This window comes from Diadema antillarum, unplaced genomic scaffold (genome assembly GCF_040938485.1).
Source record: "Diadema antillarum isolate AM-2024a unplaced genomic scaffold, OU_Dant_1.0 scf00000057, whole genome shotgun sequence".
Lineage (NCBI taxonomy): Eukaryota > Metazoa > Echinodermata > Echinoidea > Diadematoida > Diadematidae > Diadema > Diadema antillarum.
Window position 1 is genome coordinate 3,945,815 of NW_027270946.1, and position 22,090 is coordinate 3,967,904.

Sequence of the window (22,090 nt, forward strand, 5' to 3'; positions counted from 1 at the left end):
GGGTTTGTTGCATAAAGAGTTATGACTGATCTTATGCTTGATTTATCAAGACTATCTCAGGAAATCGAGCTCAAGATCAATATTGATCATAAGTCTCTTTCATAAAGATACATGTTCGATTTAAAGCACAAGTTGTTTGGCAGATTGAGTGCAACTTTGTTGTATATCATCAATCTGAGGTCAATCTTTAGATCAATCTTTATGAAAAAAAAAGGCCCCAGATATTTTATCTCTCCTCTAGTGACAGTAGCAGCATAAATGACTCTCTTTATGTAATGATGGTAAATTCATCAATGACCGCGGTCTCCACACGCTTTTGGTATCACATTCAAATTTGGTCGGGTTTCAGTTCTGAAATGGCATTAAAACCATCAAGCGAACCCTACACCAGGCAGCAAGAGGGTCACTGTGTGCAAGTGGCAACTTCTCCTATAAAACTGGATCCTTCAATCAATCAGACCAGCCTGCCAAGTTGGTACAAAAAGAAAGTACGACAAGATTCTTGAAGGACCTGATATCCAGCACTGAAGTGTACTATAATGTATTTCTTTATCGACATCAGAGAGATGAATGAAAATGAAATATAGGATATTATCATCTACTAATTGTCTCTGTCATATATTTTATCAAGTTCTACTTTCACTTTGAAGAAATTACTTCCTTACAGCTTACACAAACGCTCTCAAACAATAAGGCAGTCCAGACGTATCTCATGTGCACATTGGTACAAATGATCATCCTTTTTTTTTTCTCAGTTCGTTATTTGTTTGGCACGTCACTCATTTCAAAGCGACATCCAGATTATATGAATAAGAAACTATTAAATCACAGAGAATAACAAACTATTAAATCACAGACGCTTACATCTCCAAGTGAATCCACTAACGCCAACAGGTCTGTTACTACATAATGACCTTTTTTCTGCTCATGCGAAGACTGGAATCCCAAACTGGCTTATTACCACAAGGTAGCAAATATCACAACAGATCCATAGGTTTCTGTTGGAAAACGCTTATACTTTTAAACCGACGACAATTGGGTAAAACTATAAAGAGACAACTAGCTGAATTGACAGAATTATTTAGATACACAGTGATGTACTGGTGAGGCTTTCATCCTGCTTTGGGCAGTGTCACACTACCATTTGCAGCTGAAACAAAAACCCAGCATTAGCGCTTCAAAATAGTTCTAAAACGTAAGTTAGGGATAGAAACAACCCATGTAAAAATTTGAATCAGTATAATCGATGTTAACTATTGTTTAATATGTAAAATGTGAAAAAAAAACAGTTATAATAAAAATGTTTCGGGGCTAAATCTACAGTAACGGTTTATTGAGAAAAACAGTGATATCTCCTTATATTTCAGCTTTATTGCAAAATATTTATATGGTAGGATGTTTTGTGACACAACTGACCAACACATATGCATGAAATGTGATATCTTGAAATTTTTGTAAATCACTCCTCCCAAAGGTAAACAGGACCTTTAACTGACGTAAGATGGCAATTTACTATGAATATCAAATTTTCAATTTTGCTGAGAAGGTGCACGTGAACATTTTCAAAAGCCAAGATTGTTTTGGTGATCATTTGCTCTCCACTGGAGTACATTTGAAAAACCACAAAAAGTGCAGGTCTGCAAAATAGAATAGAATTACCCTTCAGTGGAAATGTGCATCAAAGTGTATGCTCATTCAGTAATGTTCAACTCGAGTCAAGATTCTTTGGCTTCATGACTGTGCACTCACACAGAGATTAGTGAAAGAGCTTTATACATGATTTGTCACGAGGACTTCCGAAGATATATTCGAGTTGGGCAGGCTCTTGCATAATTATCATGGTATCCTCATGCTAATGGACATGCACATATAAACTAACAAAATATTCATTGACTGCAGATCCATTGACAATAGTGGAATGTTGATGTATTATACACTGCAACAGGTAAGATATCTGCTGGTCATTTACTTCAGTAGAAAGTATAAGCAAGTTGTAACAACAAAATACAGTTAGACTGTGTATGACATTCTTTTGCATAGGGAAATAATACATGTACATGTATTCAAAAAAACATACATGTACATACGAAACATGTTTAGTAGTTGATTTCAGTGGTCTTTCGCTTAATTCATGCACAATGTTCTGATGACAGATATGGAATGCAGAAATGATATTGGTATGAAAGACAATTAGTTGAAAATACACAAGACAAGCTGGTACCCAATGGGTCATAAATGCACTTACAATATTTTGCATCTCAAGCTATACACATTGAATACATACAGGAAGTACTGGAGGCGGGAGGCAAAAGGTAATAACTCAAAACATTATACAATTTGTATCTATATACAAGGTTGTAGAAGACTGTACACAATGCTGACTCTCTCAGAACTGCATCAGTACTATGGATGCATAGCTATACACTTGGTGATCAGAGTACCATTTTCGCAAATACATGTAAATTTTTCATTGGCAATTTTTTTTTTTTTGTCGGTTGGGGAAAATATATGATGTGCATTACAACACAATCACGCTTCAAACAACCTCTAGTCTACATTTGACTGGTTAGCATTGGTCCACATCTGTGTGGACATACTCAGATCAAATGTTCCCTTCACATACTTGCCTCCTGGCTGGTGATGCTTTGGTTTTTATTATTATTTTCTAATATTATTGTTTTTTTTTATTCAAACCCAACTTTAGGCAATTAATCAATGGTCAAAAATCATTCATATGGAATGGTCAAGTTGGAATGTGCAAATGAAGGTTACATAGGAATTTGATTTGCCCAATGACCTCTCATAGGTTATTATTTCACATTTTTTTTTTTATATCACTGGGCTGATGCCATGGCAACATCAAACACGGGAAGTTTTGAAATCCTTTTTTTTTTTTCGAAATACAGTTTGGAAATGGTGTACTGATCACAGGATTGTAATGGGGCGTAAATAAGACTTTCCTGTCATTATAATTTTGGCATGTTGACCCGAGCAAATCTCAGATATATCCTGTGAAAACCCAGCCAACTTAATTATAACAATACAAATATATGTACAAAAAAGTACATAGAACTAATAAGACAAAACAAATTTTGAACATATTTTTCATTTTGACATTAAAAAAAAGAAATAATATTATATCAATATTAAGAACACAATGATTGTATGTCATTACAGACTTTTCCCTCTTTGCTGAAGAAAAACAAATGTAGAGGAATAAAAAATGAATACAAATTACAACACAAATGTGTAAGGTAAAAAACTATAGACATTATATGACGTCCATAAAGGAAATGTATTTCGCAAAATGAGCATAGAATATGAAAAACTATGAAGCAGCATTGTTGACATTTGATGCCTTATGAAAAGCAAAAAAAAAAACAAACAAACAAAGTACACATGATAAAATATTTGAATATCAATGCGCATCAATCTGCACATTCTATTGTTCCTCAAAACTCACTGTTCTATCACCCTGTGACAATAAATGATGGCCAGTTATCACTTTTCAACAATATGCATTATAGTATCAATAGCTACAGAAATGGAAAACAAACCTATCAGTACCTGTATCAACACCTAGAGAAATGAAAAACACAAAAATCTACGCCCACTTGAAAAATATGGCGAGAAAAGGAATGTTTAGTTGTGATAACAGCATGTCATACTCTCACAAGATTTCAGTATGATTTTAGTGTGAAAAAGCTGTGTATCTTGCCATAACAATCAACAATGTCTTTAATAAATAAACAAACATTTTAGTCTTGACAACGGTGGTCCAGCATTTCTCTATCACCCTGAGTTATTAGGAAAATATTATGTATTCAAGGTACTACCTAAAATTTTCTCTCAAATGATGAACAAAGTGTTTAACTCATCAATCCCCAAAACTCCACTTCTGTAGTTTGGTTGCACTGTATCTTTTTTATACAGTCAAACCTGTCTAGAATGGCCACTGAGAAATGAAAAGAGTGGCCAATGTAGACAGGTGGCCGCTATAGGCAGGTTATCCAACTTTGTGTGCATTGCCTACTATGTACATATCATCGTTGTATACATCTGTAAGTACTGGTATTACGTGTATGTGTATACGTATGCACACGTGTGTTTCATGCATTGGACAATGCCGGTGCTTATCACCAGTTGCACAGTAGCATGTGTACAGCGTGAAGAAAGATTAACACTAGTGCATTATCATGACTGAATGAGTTATGAATGCAACGGTGGCGATCACTGAATGTTGCCCATGAATGACTGGCACGGCTACAAAACAGAAAAACACAGTGAATTATCAGCTCGGCTACGACTCCATCAGGCCTGTGGCCGCTATGGATAGGTTAAAGGAACTGTACAGTACTGGTTGAGGTGGGGATTCATGTTTTGCACATTCCTATAAAGTGAGATAATGAGAAACCTCTTATGAAATATGAAAGAGCATGTAACTTTTAGAAGGGTTCAACATTTATTTGATGAAAATTGGTTTTCAAATGGCTGAGATATCCAAAAAAGTGATAATAATAAAAGGCGACAGGCCACAACTTTATTAGGATCTCTTTGTTTCACTTTGTTTTTGGATATATCTCAGCCATTTCAAAACCGATTTTCATCAAATAAACTTTTGATACCCCATGGAATTGCAAGCTCTTTGACATCTCATAGAGTGGTTTCTGAATATCTTGCAAAACATTAAAAGCTAAATCCTCACCTCAACCAGAACTGTACACAGCCCTTAAAATCTACTGCAGGAAACAAAATTTGTGGCCGCTGGCTGCGTTAGACAGGTGGCCGCTCTACACAGGGTCTTTAACAGGGCTTTTCTCTCGGGGAGATTTTTCAGTGGCCGCTTAGGCAGGTTTGACTGTAGATACACCTATAACAAAGTTTGATATTATTGGTGGCCCAGGGTCACCAGAAATACATGTTGGGTCACCACTTTTTAAGGAAAGGTATGTTCTGGTGACCCAAAAGAAAAAGTTAGTGACAAAACCTTGGATATATAGTTTTTACTCTTTTTGGATGTATATACATACATCAGGTAAAGTGGAATAATGTTTATTTCAGATGAGGATTATCAATCTTCCTTCTAATAACTGCTCAATCTATTACAACAGCTCCATAATTTGGCACCATATTTGAGGATTACTATTTTTTTTTTTTGCTCTCACAATGGGAATTTTTACCCTGAATTTGTGCAGATTTGACAAATTTAACGAGTCATATATCTAATCTTTCTTCATATAGAAAGGATATGAAGCAAAAATTTAGAGTTATCCATTGAGATGACACAATGGTAAATTGAACTGCAGCAAATTTCCACTGGAAGGGTATAGGTTAGTTACTGGTGGTCTAATCTAGGGCAAGTACAAGCTTGTACCTCCTGGGCAATTACCCCAGACCCTTCCCCCGGCCCTAATCCTAATCCTAATCCTGATACGCTGTTGGTCATCAGATACCGAGGAAAGCAGCCAGATCACGGCAACTGTAAAGATGGAAATATGCATGGTAAATTATTTTTTTTGCAGACTTCATGCTACTTTATGCTCTTGAGCGTGAATTATTTTAACCCACAAAAATGTCTTTGCAAATTTCTCTGCACATACCGGTAATGTGCTTCGTCCGCGATGCCTCCCTAATACGAGTGTGTGTGTGTGTGTGTGTGTACAATAGGTGTATGTGTACATGTGCCCTAGTACTATCAGTAGTATTCAATTGAGTGCATGTGTGTATGCAGTAGTTTGTGTGAGGGCTATACATTCAAATGGATCGGGCAGGACATATCGATACAGTGCACTCCCGTTATAACAAAATTCCAGTTACACGAAGTAAAAATTCAGGCCGCAACATTATTCGGTCCATTGTATTCTTATTGTCTATCTCTTCAGTTAAATAAATGTAACAAAATTTCGATATAACGAAAGGAAACTGCCGGTACCGAGTACTTCGTTATAACAGAAGTCCATTATATTCACACACTTTCTGTGAAGTGGATGAAAACACCAGTTTTGCCAGCAAACTTTGCAGCACAGATTCAAGAGCTCCAAATATTTTTTGAGCTACACAATGTAAAAATACACATTGCTTGACACTTGATAGTCTACAGATACTTAATAGTGAAGGGTGTGGCCCGCAGAGACTCTTCACTCTAATACCAGTATGTAGTTGGCAGGAAATATACCAGTCTGTCCCCTCACAGTGCCTTCCCACCAGTCAAACTGCTTTTCGGTCCTCGTCAGAATGACGATCTTGTCGCCGACCTCGAAGGTCAGGTCGCAGCGCAGGATGGCCGTGAATGGCTGGACGGCCTGACCAATCAGGGGCTTGTTCCATGCACTGTTTGGATTCCATGAGCCTTTAAAGGGAAAGACAGAGAAAGAGTCATTTTTTCACTACTTCTATTATTTAACAAGTGCAAACAGAAAAACTGACCAGAAATGTAATATAAATATCTATCAGTGGAAAATTGAGCAAAAAAAATGGGATTCCATCGGGATTCGAACCTGAGACCTCCGGATGCTAGCCCGGTGCTCTAGCGACTGAGCTATAGAAAGCCCTAGTGCAGTGTTCGTCCCAGAAACCCTTAATTCTCAATGCTCGAGTGGTCAGAAGCAATAGCAGTGTGTTTGTGTGTGGGACACACATACACACTTGAACCTGGCATGAACCTGAAGGATAATTCAACTTGGAGATAAATTTATGCGAGGGATCACCAAAGTGATGCAGCTTTTTGAGTATGTAACAAACGCAAACAGAAAAACTAACCAGAAATGAATATCTATTAGTGGAAAATTGAGCAAAGAAAATGGGATTCCATCGGGCATTGAGAATTTAGGGTTTCTGGGACGAACACTGAACTAGGGCTTTCTATAGCTCAGTTGGTTGAGCACTGGGCTAGCATCCGGAGGTCTCGGGTTCGAATCCCGATGGAATGCCATTTTCTTTGCTCAATTTTCTACTTCTATATGAGTAACATTTTCTTTAATTCAGCTTCAGGATCTTGTGATAAAACATCCCCCAGTTTACCACTAACAAACTTGATTATTTCATAAGTTAATAATATGATACAAGAACTTTCTGCAAAGGGATATCAGTGGTAAATTTCAACAGCAACAAATGTCATGGATGCGAATACATGTATGACATGATGATATACAAAGGCATGCATTTCAAGATATCTAAAAATTTCATCTTGATCGCATGTAAGTAAAATGAACTTGAACATTGCTTTTCATAGATCTCCTACATAAAACTTCAATATTAGCTATAGGGCAAGTCCAAGCTATTTTGCACCAGTAACGCGTGGGACATCACAAGAAGATTTAGCCCTATATTGCAATGTTAAGATTGAAACTTCATATGTTGGGTTGCTTTTGATAGCTAGTAGGTATCTTTGTTCAAAACAATAGAAATAATGAGAATCACGCATTCAGTATTTAATTTATGCAAATTTATTCTCCAGTAACGCGTGGGACCACAAAAATTGGCCTTTTTTTCTTCTTTTACTTTTATCTCAATTATTGTGAAAATACTCGGTAAACTATAAAATCATTGCAAACATCTTTTTCTACAATAATAACTGTACCTGAAACAAAACATTTCAGAAAAAATCATGAAACTGTTTTCTCTCAAGGTCAGTTATAGAAAGATAGGTATAGTAATGCGTGGGACAAGTAACGCGTGGGACATTTTTGTCACTATGAATATTGTGATGTGAATGGCACATTTGCTCAGAGAAACTTTAATATGGGGTACTAATTATCTAAATAGATGTATTTCTAATAAATTCTTGCAAATTCAAATGATTTAGACCCATCAGAACAATAGATATAATAAAAAATATGAAATGCCTGTGTTATCCTTTATTTTTTGACATTTGACTTTGAATGTGACCTTGAAAATAGCATGTAATGATCTTTTGTGAATTATTTATCCAAAGTGGAACTTTTCACCAAATTTCAAGTCAGAATTCAGAAAATTACAAAAAATCCCTCAATAATGTACACATTTCCCATGGAAGACTAAGATTTAGTACACTTCCATAGACTTGTACACAAATCGTCCCACGCGTTACTAAAATGTCCCACGCGTTACTAAATTTAATTGAAAATTGCAAGTATGAGAATTATCAGACTAACTTTTTATCTCTTGGATATGATTAAGTCCATTGTGAATTTGGTCTTTTGAAAGTTTCAAGTCAATTAAATCATTGACTTTTATGCAAATGAGAAATAATGACCTAAAAAAGTAACGCGTGGGACATGCTAACTTTGGCCCATCCCTCATTAGCATATTTAATCAGTTGAGAAACTGAAAATCACAGTCATGATAACTTGTTATTCAGACTTAAGGTCACCATACTTATTGTCATAAAAACTTGTAAAAATTAAAAGATATATTTTAAAACGCAGAATTTTTGAATGTCCCATGCGTTACTCTAAATTTTAATTCATGCAGATTAATTAATTTATTGCTGGTTATGCGGAAGGATTTTTACTTTTTCTTTTTGAAATTCATGTATTTTAACATCTTAGCTTTAAAATGATACCAAGTTTATGTAGATTGACCTATTTTGAATTTTCAGTCTTGTGTGATCAAATAGCTTGGACTTGCCCTATAACTAACAAAAGAAACAAAACGAAAAAAAGAGAGAGAAAGAGAGGGAAAGAGGGAGAGAGATTCTATAAAGAGGAGAGAAGGGAGAAAAGAAAGAAAAAGGAGAAGAGGAGAGAGGAAGGGAAGAAAGAGAGAGTTAAAACCAAAGAATGTAAGAATGAGGAGACAGAAAGATATTGATAGAAAAGGGAAAAATGAATGACATGAGATGTGAAGTGAGAGATAAAATGGAAAAGAAAGAAAAGGAGAGAGAAAATACTGAGACATACAGATATTGAGAGGGAGATAGAGAAAACAAGGAAAAGTAGAAATTACGCGGTGCATGTCCCCGCCGGAAGTAGCATTTAGTAGCAAAATGTACAATATAGGTAAAAAGATGAAGGTCAAAGGTCAAAGAAGTCAAAGGTCAAAATTCTATGTAGAAGTTCTGAAGCCCTCACCTAGTGCCATCACATAAAGCAAACGGAATCGAAATCGGGTTAGAAATGGCGAAGGAGTAGCATTTTGTAGCCAATGTACAATAAAGGTAAAAAAATCAAGGTCAAAGGTCAAAGAAGTCAAAGGTCAAAATTCTGTGTAGAAGTTTTGAAGCCCTCACCTAGTGCCCTCACATAAAGCAAACAGAATCAAAACCGGGTTAGAAATGGCGAAGGAGTAGCATTTGGTAGCAAAATGAACAATACAGGTTAAAAATCAAGGTCAAAGGTCAAAGAAGTCAAAGGTCAAAATTTTGTGTAGAAGTTTTGAAGCCCTCACCTAGTGCCATCACTTAAAGCAAACGGAATTGAAATCGGGTTACAAATGGCGAAGGAGTAGCATTTTGTAGCAAAATGTACGATATAGGTCAAAAATCAAGGTCAAAGGTCAAAGAAGTCAAAGGTCAAAATTCTGTGTAGAAGTTTTGAAGCCCTTACCTAGTGCCATCATATAAAGCAAACGGAATCAAAATCGGGTTAGAAATGGCGAAGGAGTAGCATTTTGAAGCAAAATGTACAATATAGGTCAAAGGTCACAACTGAAATTCTGTATACAAGTTTCAAAGCTCCCATGTAGTGCTATCATATAAAGCAAACAGAATCAAAATCGGGTTAGAAATGGCGAAGGAGTAGCATTTTGAACATTTTGATCACACACGGACGGACACAGGACGGACACACGGACGGACGGACACACGGACACACACACGTACGGAGCCCGTTTCATAGTCCCCTGCTCGAACTCGTTCGGCGGGGACAAAAAAGAAAACCTCATATCATCAAGATAGATTTGATGAACTTCTGTGTATGCTGAAGAGACCGACATCGTTGCAATCTATAAGAGACAGCAAGTCAACCAGATCAAATTCACAAAGATCTAATTAAACTACTGTAAAAGTGGATATTTTAGCGCTACTAATTTTTCGCGCTTGGCCCGGTAAGAAGAGTTTCGCGTGTTTCTTATTCTGCGGAATCAACACATTGACTACAGTCCGAACACATGGCATGCAAAAATATTCACATGCTTTTATTTTCGTGCTAGCTTCTGGTTGCGCGAAATGCGCGAAAATTTCAACACCGCGAAAATTTACACTTTTACAGTATCCAGCTCATATCTCTATCAACAGAAAGTATGACTCAGTCTAAACATCCTCTTTTTCATTTCCTGTCTTTGGGAAATTTGAGCTGCATATAAAACATGCAAGACTGAAAAACAAAAAGCTCATTTGACCCTTCTTGACTTAGAACTTTCACTCTCCCTCAAAGATGACATTTAACTCTCCATACAGATCAATTCCTTGTTTGTTCTCAAAGCAGAGTTTTGCCAATCAAAATATTTTCCACTGGAGAGAACAGCAATGCGATTGCTCTATTCCATCAAATACAATTGAAGCCTTGTTAATGCACTTAGAGGCGCATTTTCCAATGTTTTTATAGCTTTTTAACGACTTGTGTATGATCAAGAATTTATGTCTGTCACTTTCCACAGTTTCAACATCCAGCGTATTGACTTTTACAATGAAAATTATTGGAAAAATAAAGAGGTAAATATTACAGCAACAGCCCCATTACATGCTGCACTAAATATCTATCATATGGTTAGAATACATGACTGCTACCCTCACATGTGTGAAGGCATCAATAGTAGTTTGTATAAGTGTTCAGACTGGACAATCAGGTTAAAATTTATGACTGTTCAGTTTTGGTTATGTCTACATGTCTAGACTTACAAATTCTCTGTAGATTTGAACTTATCAACAACTCCTGATGTCACAATACAACTATAATAACTGAAATAAAAGTCACAAATCCTTTTGATGCTCAGTATGAACAGTAACCTGCTATATTGTTTAAGTTCTCTCGAAGGCAAATATAATTCCCCACATTTCTGTCATAACTGGTGTTCTGAGAAAATGTTATTTGTCAATTGTCCAAAGTTCTTCCAGATTTCAGTGCCTATTCCACAAATCTTTCCGTATGATACTAAATCCTCATATCCACATTGGTGGAAACTTTCTTAACATGAACTCTTTAACGGGATCATACAGATTTGGTTGAGACCTAACTTCAGGTTTCTAACATTTTGGGGTGAGATAATGAGAAACCACTTATGAAATAAGAAAGAGCATGTAATTCCAAGAGGAATTCAATGTTTATTTATGATAAAAATTGGTTTTGAAATGGCTGAGATACGCAAAATAGAGCAATCCTAATTAAAGGTGGGACCCACCATTTATTACATTCTTTTTATTATGATCGCCTTATTTTACTTTGTTTTTGGATGTCTCAGCCATTCCAGAACTGATTACAAAAAGTTAAAAGCCTAATCCTCCCCTTGACCAACACGTTACCATCCCTTTAAAATGCAGATCTTTGTTTTGAAATTTGCAAGTTCAATGCCTTCTAACTGCTCTGATTAATCAAGACCTAGTAACTCTAACCACTTGGGCCCCCACTTTTTTTTCCCCCCTTTCGGAAATGGCACCAGGAAAATGTGATTAAGGTTTTGTTTTTGTTTGCTTTGAAGTTGATTAACTCCGGAAGTTGTACCAGAAAAATTGGCACCAAAGGATTTTTTTGTTTTGTTTTTTGTTTTGTTTCTTTTTGTCAGCTGATGAAACCTGGCAGTGACACAAGTTACATAAACTGCCCCACCCCCATTTTTAAAAATGTGGCTCTGGCCCTGTTTGTAAACAACATGCAGCTTAGTGGCATATGATAGGGAAACTTGGCACTCAATTTCATTTTTATATTTGCAAGGAGTAACACCGAAGAGACTCAAATAATATTGTGAGAAAAGCTATAAAAGGTGATCATTTACCATTGGGAGCAGAGATTTAAAAAATGTTTGAGTTATCACATTTGATGCATACATTATATGTGTAGGTCAGTTGTGTCACAAAAATCCTACCATAACAGTAAAGCCTCAAATAGAAAGGAGATATCACTATTTTTCTCAAGAAAACCATAACTGCAGATACATATAAAGTAGTTTATTCTAGAAGCAATTCTATTATAACGATTGTTCACATTTTGTACATATTTAATAAAATATTTAGTTAACATTGAGTATGCCAGCTGATTGAAATTTTACATTTTGTTTCTATCCCCAACTCACATTTAAGAACTATTTTGAAGCACTATAAATGGGTTTTTGTTTTATCTGTAAATGGTAAATAATACCTTTAAAACACTTTGCGTGCTGGGAATGATGATTGGCTAAAAAAAAAAACCAACCAAACAAACAAACAAACAAACAAACAAACAAACAAACAAAAACAAAAAAACAAAAAAACAAACAAACATTTAACGCAAAATTAAATAGAACTGTACACACTATCCGAAGTCCCTGGTACAGAAACGGTTACGAGTGCAAACTTGATCTTTACATTTTCTTCTGGAGAAAGATTTGTCTGGTAATCTGTCATTGAAGCATAACTTACCAAGGTACATGCAAATTTAACGGGGTGATGATGTTACATGCCCTGAGCTCTTTCACTGAGTTTGTTGTTGTTTGATCCAAAGGGATGGCGTAGTTTTGGTTGAAAAAGAGGGATTCAGATTTTAATGTTTTGCATGATAAACAATTTATGAAATATTAACGATTATACAATTCTAAGAGGAATTCAAAGTTTATTTGATGAAAATTGTTGTTTTTTTTTTTTAAATTTGCTGAAATATGGACGCAAAAAACAAGTGAACCAAAATGGTCCTAATAACTGGCGGGCCCAACCTTTTACTAGGACCTTTTGTTTTTGGATATCTCAGCCATTTCAAAACCAACTTTAGAATTTTGAATTCGTCCTAGAATCGTATATTTCGAATATATATCATGTAAATTCTTTCCTATTTTCATTGAGGTTTCTACTTACCTCACAAAAAGTTGGAAACCTGAAGCCCCATCTAAACCAAAATTATATGATCCCATTAACTTCATTGACATCCTGGAAGAAGCTTCACTTTCAAAGTGAAACATTGTACAGTGTATCACCAAAGCAGTATCTAAACTCTGCCCTTAACCACACAACCTAAGATGCCTCTACCAATATGAGGCCATAAACTGTAGCAAGAGCTTTCAGAAAATTCTTGGAAATGCAGCCTGGCAACTGAGACTTAGACCCCGTTTACAGTGCAGGGCTGGGCCGAGCCCGGGCTGAGCCCAGCCTAAGCCCGGCGTCAATTGCGGTTCACGGCCCGGGCTTTTAATTCAAACCTTTCAATATTTCGTCGTAGTGGGGCTCTGCTTGTAAACAAACTATCATTACTGGCAGCACGCCGGTCGCAATTTGGTACCGCATTTGGCCCAGTTTGCTTTTACAGTGAGAAAAGGCCGGGCTGAGCCGCTGCTGAGATTACCTCCAGAGCTTGCAGTACCAAAATCGGCCGTGCATTTGGCCTTTAGCGCGTTTACAGTAAAATGAAGGCCGGGCTCGGCCGAGGCCGAGCCCGGCCCTTTCACTCACTGTTAACGGGGTTATAGAGACCCAGAGGTGTGGGGAGAAAGGACAAGTGGCCCGATTCTCGGTATCGCCAATATCTCGAGGTGCTGTGTGCAGAGCAGCATTATAGATGCATTATGGGATAGCTCAAGGAACAAATTTTCTGCCCTTATCCAGCCTGGGTATTTTTTTGTTGAAGATTTCTTTGCTTTCCCTTATGTGCACACCACATTGAAGCTTCGCAGTAGAGAGGCATTACTCGAGTGACAGCAAATTACAGTGTAGTAAAGTTTAGACATTATAAACTCCTTTTTAGATGAATTCTAACTGAAGAAAAAAAGCAGGAACAAAGGAAAAGCAGACAAAAATTGTATTGAATCGCAAGGGAACTAAGACACACGTGCAGGACAACCGAAAGCGACAATGGCACCGAGGAATCCCACAGTGCGCCTGTGACAGGGCTCTTGTGCGTGCTCGGGAGTTTTCTGTGCATTGCCGATACTGAGAATTGTACATCTATTTTCATTAGCTGGTAACAGCAAATTAAAACCATTACTATTACTATTACCTGAAGCGGGGGATTTCTTGATTCTTGAGGGTGCCCTTTCACCCGTATTCACAAGTGATTTCGGTCTGCTTGTGGTCGAGGCACTTCTGGTTTCGGAAGAGGAACGGCCACCAGTAGAACGTGACTGCGAGAGCGATGCATCGGAAATTGACTGCGGCCTCACGCTCACCTTCTTTGCTGCTTTAGAAAAAAAAATGCAGTCATAAGACGACAAGAACAATAATAATGATATTAATAGATAACATTCATTCTTAACAAATATCTGAACTACATGTATCATCAGCAGAAAACTCTATTTGGTATCGATGGGAGTGCACTGTACTTGTATTAATCAGTCTGGTATATACGAGACACATAACTACAGTAAACTACTCAAGGGGCAGACTTTGGGGATGGAAGCCAAAAATCACAACTACTTTTCTTCTTGATGCTGCAATAAATTTTAATTCAAATTGCAATTCATTGAATTGGAACCCAATATCCCCCAGATTCACAAACAGTGGAAATTGCATACATTTGTAGTAGATGGGTTTTACATTTTTACTGATGAATTTGGTAAATTTGTCATGAGTAGCCAGAATGCTGCTCTAAGCTTACATAACTCAATGAAAAAAAAAATTGGTTGTTACATCTTGCTTACATTTCAAATCAAGACAGTGACTCCAACCAAACAAACCTTTTCTGAAGCTGATGTTTCTGAGGCTAAACCTCCTCCTTTCTTTCTCCGCCATTCCATGTGATTGATGGGATTCTCAACCTCAGCTCAGCATGCCAGCCAGCAACATCAACCGATGGTTGGATTACAAGCAAGTAGGCCCAAGTGAAAACTATTACGAAAATGTTCAACAGAAAACTGTCGTAGATGTATTGCCTATTGGACATGAACATGTCATTGAACGCTGCTGTGGATCTATCCGATCGGTTCCTCAGCGACTCCTTCCCCGGGGCGTCCGGCCAGTGCCACAGCGACCTGACCGTCACTGTGAAAAAAAGCAGTGCTGCAGCAGCCCGCCGGTCACGCCATCATTCTACGATCGTATCTTGTCTAGCTGTGTGTATCCGTTTCCTTCATGTGCAAAAACTCCACACTTTGCCCAGATGAACAAAAGAGAATGTAGTTGGTATCACTGACTATAATCGTAGCCGCACATTCAATCATGTAGCACCATCGTCAGTGTAAAACAAGCTCCTCTATCATCTAGCTACCTCAGTTTCGCGTTGACTTCAACATAACTTCTCTATTCACGTACGTTCGTGTGATACAAAATGTCATAGGCAAGTGTGTATTCAGTTTCGTTTCGGTAGCTTCATCGCGGACTAGCGCCATCTCTAGTGGAAACTTTGTTTCTTGATTCTTGCTATCTGTTTGGATAAATCTATTATTATAGAGGGGATAGAAAAAAACATTTACTCAAAATGTTTATCTAAAATGGAGCAAAACATACGAATAACATGTAAATAATACCTTTTTTTATATCTTAAGGATGTAAAATATAGCCATTACATAAAACGATTTATTCTTAAATATGGAAAAACTCTTAATTAAGAATTTTGCACCCCTACAAGAAATATCGACTCGACTGTTTATTTCTGCCAGGTACCTCTCGCCCGCAGCAGGTGGATTCCGTGCAAGTGTGGTGGTGTACATTGTACGTGGGATTGAATGGGTATGATTCATAAGAAGAACCAAAATGGCGAATGAGGATATAGCATTCCCGTAACCAAGGAGGAATCTAACGCAAAATGTATTCTGCCAAGGAGGTGAGTTAAAATCTTTCTATCTTCTTTTTACTCTATCAATTATGATCTGTGTGGAAACGATGTACGCGCGTCGTGATCCTGAATTCTTTCTCGGGAATCGTGTTTCGATGTGGTATCCAGGATCAGGACGGGAATCGTTTCTCGGTGCATGCGCCTTTGATGACACATCACATACAAAATGTACATCACACAAAGCTCCCACGCACGCACAAGCCTCATGTTGACAAATGTCAAAGCTTCATTCAGCCACACGTATTTTACGGTACTTAATTGACGCATCACGCCTGCCCGCGCCTAGAAAAATATAAATATCATGGCAATGTATGTATTACACTGTAGTCAAGTTCTATTGTGACAGTTTATTTAATAAAAGAATTGAGTTCATGATTAAGAATTGAATGACAGCAATCAATATAGGCCGATGTGATGATGATATTGATGAGATAGCATTTAAGATTTTTGATATTGACAGTGACATCACCGGCATATGCATCATCATTATCATGACGGAGCCGAGATAGCTCCTTGTCCTGTATGCAATAATCTCAGGACTGAAGTAAATGGGAAGAAGAAAAGATGATCGAACTCCGAAGGAAACAGAAACTGTGCTCCCTGCTGAGCTGTGACTAGCATCTCGATAAAAGTTCTACTTCTACCCTAAAATGCGCAGGATGTATTACACTTGCTGTAGCTAGGGCTAGCACATTTGTGCGCACACGGATCAAAATGATACTTTTCTCTGATCCATCCATATTCTACACACACACCTTATAGTATACCCTAGCTATCGTTTGTACATAGTATGCACAAGACGGCACCTAGGGTACGTACTACTAGTACTGCTATCCCGACCAGACGCCGTGCGACAGCGACTGGGCTGTGTATAGTTAGTATAGTACATGTTGGTTGTGGTTGCCTATAGCTAGTACCGGTACACAGTATGTATAAAACTTTAGTAGCAACGCGGCAGACGTCTACTGCTACGTGATGACTGCTCGAGAAAAAACATGCTTTTTTTTATAATAGGTAGTTTTGTACTCTTAAAGGTCCTGTTTACCTTTGGGAGCAGTGATTTTAAAAATGTTCAAGATATCACTTTTGATGCATATGTGTAGGTCAATTGTATAAAAAAACATCCCACTATATAAAATTTTTGCAATAAAGCCTAAACTATAAGGAGATATCACTACTTTTCTCATTAAATCATAACTGTAGACGGTTTAGTCTGGAAACATTTTTATTATATCTATTGTTCACATTTTGTGTATCCAACAAAACTTAACATTGAATATACTAATTCAAATTTTTACATTGGTTGTTTCTATCCCTAACTCACATTTTAAAACTAGCTCACTAATACTGGGTATTTGCTTCAACTGCAAATGGTAAATTATGCCTTTAACACTGAACGATTTGATACTATAATGCATTTGGTTATGAATTTGTACATCTGTCTTAATATCCATACTGAAGTAATAAATACACAAGCTATCTAACTTGATAGGGGCTCCTTCCAGTAGGCCTGTTGTTCCCTAGAGCTCGAGGAATCGGTGGATTGTCGCTCAGAAACAGCATCCGACTATGCAGTGCACTGCGAGCATTAGCGCGCTGCAATGTTAACAGGGATAGGAAGATATGGTGCAGAGGATGTATACAGACCCAGTGCTGTAATATCTTAAGTAGCAAATTGCAACTTTCGATAAAACTATCAGGGAAAGATCTAAAAAAAAAGACTACCATTATTTGAAGAGTTTGTTCGCAAAAACCGATAAGTCCATATTTGCCAAATGGAGATATTTGTGATTAAAGGTCAAGAAAAATAAAGAGAATAATAAGAAATTTTTTGCTTCTTTTGACCATAACTTCAAAAATGTACCTTATATGTAGTGACCAATATACATCATTTAAAAGGTATTATTTTGTACTTTATGACAGAGACCGTACTTCAAAATCTTAAAAAATGGACTTCGGTTTTTGCAAACAAACTCTTCATTTCCTATTGACGATTAGGAAACATCATAACATTAATCTCAAGCTAAAATCCTCTAGTTTTAGAATCCCCCCAAAGTAAATTGATACCATACTCCAGTAAAATTTGACGAGCCTCTGATTGTACACCAAGCCTTAGAAATCGGAAAATTTTGCGAAAATCTCATAGGGAAGATGAAAACTTGGATGTTTTGATGCCAAGAGGGCTACTCTTTCTTCTCAGTGCGAATCTAGTATTATTGTATGCAAAGCATTTTAAAGTTTCAGAATCCGCTCAAAGGTTTTCGAAAGAAGTGACTTGCTTCGCATAATTACAGTCAATTCATAAAAAACAAACAAACGCTAATTTTGATGTTCACTTCCCGTGTTAAACAATTTTGCGCGGGTTGTGCAGAGCAGATATGCACAACTTTTCAATTGTTGCTGGGTCTTGGTCCTTTGCTGGTGACATGATTCTTGCAGTGCACAGATCTTTGGTAATACAGCAAGGAGCTGTTGTAGCTGAGTGATTTTCAAGATTGTATGGGTTAGACCTGATGAGCTTCAAGGCATGCATAAACTAAGTCCCTAGATTAGATCTGACACCCTGTTTTAAGAGTCCCCCTGTCTACAGTGTAGGAGGACTTCATAAGGACCTCAGGAGGACATGCCAGATGAAAACAAGTGTTGCATTTTTTGTCTTTTTATTTAAATTTACTAAGCTGGGGGGGGGGGGGGTGGGAAGACGCCCCTACTTAAGGTGCTAGGTCATTGGTCATCTAGCACGAGGGGGTATGACTGGGGATCTTTCCTAGAGAGAGGCTGCAGTGCAGTTTTTGTGTGCACATCTGTAATATGCACTCCGCCACAAATAGTGCAGGTCAGTAGAAGTGTGTTGTGTGCGCTGTAGCGCAAGTCCAGCACAACTTCATTCACAAATGTGCTCAGCACATTATACACGTGTGTAAATGCTAAGCTGTAGTCTTGTTCTCACAATGTATTGTCATAGTTCCAGTGCTAAAAAAAGAGTTGTATGTATATCACCTGGCTTGTTTTTTGCATTGTATGTCATGTAGATTACATTTCTAAGAAACCCACAACAAGTGAAAAATACACTTGATTTTTTTCTGAACTCTTTCGCTTCAAGTACAAATAGCACACTCCTGATGTCATCAGAGGCACGGCTGTATTCCATTTTGAATGAGCTACTTGCATCCAGTTACCATGGAAACCTATTCATGATTCCATGATGGTGGTGCAGGGCAGGAATGGCAGGTGTTTCTTCAGAGAAATCGCTTGAAAACCAAACACTCAATACCTCATGGAATGCAGAGCTTTTGATTGAAACGTAAGAATTATATTGATACCGAGACACCATCATTGATTGCACAATTGCATTGAAGAGGCAGTTATTTTGAAATAACCTTGAAATCTCAGTCCAGTCAATACAGACTGGTTTTTGAGCTTTCCCCAGAATCTGATCTACAATATTTTTTGTAGTGTCGTGCTCTTCAAGATACGAAGTTATATTATGGTGATAAGCACAATCATGGTATGCAATCATGACTTTCTAACTTTAAAAAATTATAACTTCTAAAAGAATGCACCAACTGACTTAAAAATTCACATGAAGCATGCTAAGACATCAGTAATCACATGTGGTAAGACAATAGCTGATTTCTTCTCATTTACTGTTAATTATAAAAGATTAATTACCAAAAAGTCCCCCAAAACCCACGTAATGCATCAAAAAAAGCATTTTACAACTTACTTTAAATCAAGATTCGAGGTCCATATTTTAAGTCTACCCCTACAAGTTGTATACATGTGTTTGGTATCAAATTAATTGATTTTTTTTCCTGGCATTGCTTGCGTGCAATAAAAAACAGTGGTTCTTTCAGCTGGAGAAAGTTATAAGGTGTGAAGTCCCAACCTGGTAGGAGTGTAATGCTGGCTTATTTTTGTGACATTGTGACCTTTTAACCCATGCTGTACAGCTATACATGTATGGAGAAACAGCTTATTTTTGTGCTTTTCCCGAAAGTACTGAAGACACACTACAATATGGTGCGCTGTTTGCCAATAAATGTTCAGCCAGTTTTGAGTTTTGAGCCATTTTCAAATGCTGAGGAAAATAAGTGCAGTCGTTTTTCAGTATTTTCAGTGAGGTATATCCTAATTTGACTACTTTAAAGAATCTTTTCCCCTTATTGAATATCCTTGTTTTTTTAACCATGAATTGTACATGTATGTAGAAATCTATTGTGTGAAAATTTTAGCAAATTTGAGCAATAGGAACTTATATTTTTACAAATTGCTGAGCATAAAAAAGTGCTATACACGCCCATGTTATACTGCATGAAGGTCATATGATAAGTGTTCAGTGTTCATATTTCAATGCTTGTTCAATTTCTAAAGATATCATACAAGCAAAAACATAGTATTTTGGCTTAATATGTCATTGTTTGAGTGTCACAGCTTGGATATCAACTCAAGTCATCATAAATCTCACATTCATTCTTCTATCTGTGTTTACAAATATGAGAATTGATCCAAACACTGTGCGCACATTCAAGGTCAAACTGTAAATAATTTTTTGATGAAAAATATCATATCTTCCAAAGTACCAGCCCTAATTTCATAAAAATTTGTAATAATGGCCACTATATGTCTGTTACCTATTCCTGAAAGTTTCGCCTCTTCACTCTTTGGCAAGAGTGAAATATGATAAAATATGTAAAAGTGGTTTTATTTGAATTCAAAATAATGCCTCCAAAATTGATCATCCATTTTGAGAAGTGAAAATATGAAATTTATTCATATTTTGTGATATGTCATGGCTATGTGCTGGTGGTGAATGAAAGGGATATTTGTTAGGAATATCAGCAATATCAGATGAAAAAACCATTCTTTTTTTAATGAATTTTTCCAATATATTAGTCATTTCAATGCAATTCGACACCCCTAATTTAAATGCTAATTTATGCGCAGTTTAATGCAAAATTTTGACTCTTTCTTTACATGAAATGAAAATTTGAACACTCAGCTACAACAAACAACAAAAAAATCATTTTCACCAAGTTTTTTCATTTTTGCCCTGTTACACAATTGCATACCCTGATTGTGCTATTGACCAAATAAAGATTTTTTTTTTTGCTTCTGAGGAGTATTTAATCATTTATATGAGAATTATTATCAGTTTTATTGTTTTTGCCTATTTTGATACAATGTGCATACCCTGATATTTCAATTTAATTTATGTCACACTCATGTGTTTTTTAGTGGTGTATCAAAGTGAAATATTGTATTTCATGATGAGGAATTAATTAGAAATTTAGCAAAACAATGGAAATGATGTGAACTTTTCATCTTGTCTGAGTCTCTCCAGTATCATAAACTTGCACTCAATTACTATATTTTCTGAGATCTAAAAAAAAAATCCTTTTAAGACTGAACAAGTCCTATGATTGGTATCTAGATGCTTTGTGAACATTAGAAATAACTCATGAAGTCTGCAGAATGTTGAACCCTTCAATAGGCTTTTATTCAAAAGTCTGAGCAAAAAAATATAGTGGAATTCTCTATAGATCATCATGCCTATCTAGATACCATTTTGACGTTCAAGTACTGAAGATGTCTATTACATTACACAACCAAGGAGGTACCTCCTTGTTACAACTAGAACAGTTTAATAGTGGTTTAATACACCCAAACATGTTAATGATTCATTGATAATGTGCATGCTAAAGTCTGTGAGCACTTAAAACAGTGTTTAAATGAACCTGTTATCATTGTAAATCAAGGGGTATTTTGATAAGGAAAAAGAGCCTTCTGTCCTTGTAATTTATCCACCTAAAACCTTTCTTCTTCACAGGAGTTTGACTTAATGTACAGTGTATACAGACTAGATATGACCATGATAACAAGTAGCTACAAAATCTACCCCCTTGTACACAATAGTGCAGTATATCTGTAGCCAAGGAGAGATTAGCAATTGAGGGATTTAATCCCCCGTATTATCTCCCATTAGCAGAACCTCCTTTGTTCAGACCCCTTAGCTATCTACTTCCTGTCCTCATGATGCTACCATAGAGGGAGACAAAAGGAGGTCATGCAGTAAATGGCTATTGAAAGAAAGAGAGAGAGAGAGAGAGAGAGAGAGAGAGAGAGAGAGAGAGATGGGGAGGGGAGGGGGTGTGAGAAAAGAGAGCTTTTTGTTCAAATGTGTGAATAGCCCCCAAGAGCTAGGGGCAAGTTCAAAGCTGTTG

At 36.9% G+C, this 22,090-nt stretch overlaps 1 protein-coding gene across 1 annotated transcript in view; it reads left to right on the forward strand.

Moving 5' to 3' along the window:
• Positions 1-15,794: 15,794 nt before the first annotated feature.
• LOC139715938 (uncharacterized) overlaps positions 15,795-22,090 on the forward strand; it is a 62,567-nt gene continuing 56,271 nt past the window's right edge. The window contains exon 1 of the mRNA XM_071627488.1: positions 15,795-15,854. The gene's annotated coding sequence lies outside the window, so the exon portion shown is untranslated. The remainder of the gene's footprint in view (positions 15,855-22,090) is intronic.